This window comes from Prunus dulcis, chromosome 4, assembly GCF_902201215.1.
Source record: "Prunus dulcis chromosome 4, ALMONDv2, whole genome shotgun sequence".
NCBI classification, from domain to species: domain Eukaryota; kingdom Viridiplantae; phylum Streptophyta; class Magnoliopsida; order Rosales; family Rosaceae; genus Prunus; species Prunus dulcis.
The window spans coordinates 16,447,210-16,448,328 of record NC_047653.1 but is presented as its reverse complement, the minus strand read 5'-3'; positions in this window follow the sequence as shown (position 1 = coordinate 16,448,328).

The following is a 1,119-nucleotide window of genomic DNA, read 5'->3' as shown; positions in this document are numbered from 1 at the left end:
TGTGCTTTAAGGGACAAAAGGCAGGCCGGCCGTAAACCTAAACCAAAATTCCAATGCAGTCCAAATGTATCATAGCTCTAATCCAATTCCAAGCCCAATCCATAGGCATCAAGCCTATTTGCAGAGACGATATTATTTCTTATTTCTATCTCCAAACAAGTGAAATTCTATAGTGAGTGTGCCAGCCATACATGAACTTCTCATATAGACTTCCATATTAGTCACAATCATTTTATTAAACTTAAATAAATATACTGTTCAGATGAATTATATGGCTAATATAAAGGTCCACATCTATGGCCCATATATTACATCTTTACCATAAAACGACTCCTCCAAACAAAATACCTTAACCAACGGCGGACCTACAGAGACATAAGGAGGTGCAACTACACCTCCCCTAGCCAAAAAACATTGTGGAGGTGGCACACTTTGCCCCTCTGGTTTGCCCACCCACTGTTTTGTGTTTTTGCCTGAGTGAAACTCCTTTCTAATTGATGAGCTACTGTGCGTTTGTTTTTCTTGCGCTACTGTGTTGCGCACACAACGCGTGCTCTTTTTTTTTTCTTTTTTTTTTTAAAGTCCTGGCCCAAAACGACGTCGTTTTGGACCAGGCAAAAGAAAAAAGAAAAAAAAAGAAACGTGCACAAGGCCCCCAATACGAAATCAATATAGCATATTATATATAAACCCTATTAATAAAGAGCGGAGAGGAGCAATTCAAAACTATAAGCTCAGTTTGTTGAAGTTTCTTTTGCGGCAATCAGATTCAGACCCAATCCTTTTGCAAGGTTTGGGATTTTTTTGCTTATTTTGTTGTTCTCTTCTAGTTTTTCTTTCTTCTGTTTTTTTTGTTTTTTCTCTTTTTTTATTATAATATGTTTTTTTTCATTTTTTTTTTTTCCTGATTTGGCTTTCTCTGTATTTGCATAATCATTAGCAAACACGAGAGGGAAGAAGAGGTTGTGCAGTGCACAACTCGAGGTCTGACCAATTATAATTTGATTGTTTAATTGATGAAGTAATATGCATTTTGCTTGACGTTAGTATTGTTTAAATTTTAAGGATATTTGGTTCTCTAAATTTTTTTGTTGTTGAGCTTTTCATCTTTTAAAATTG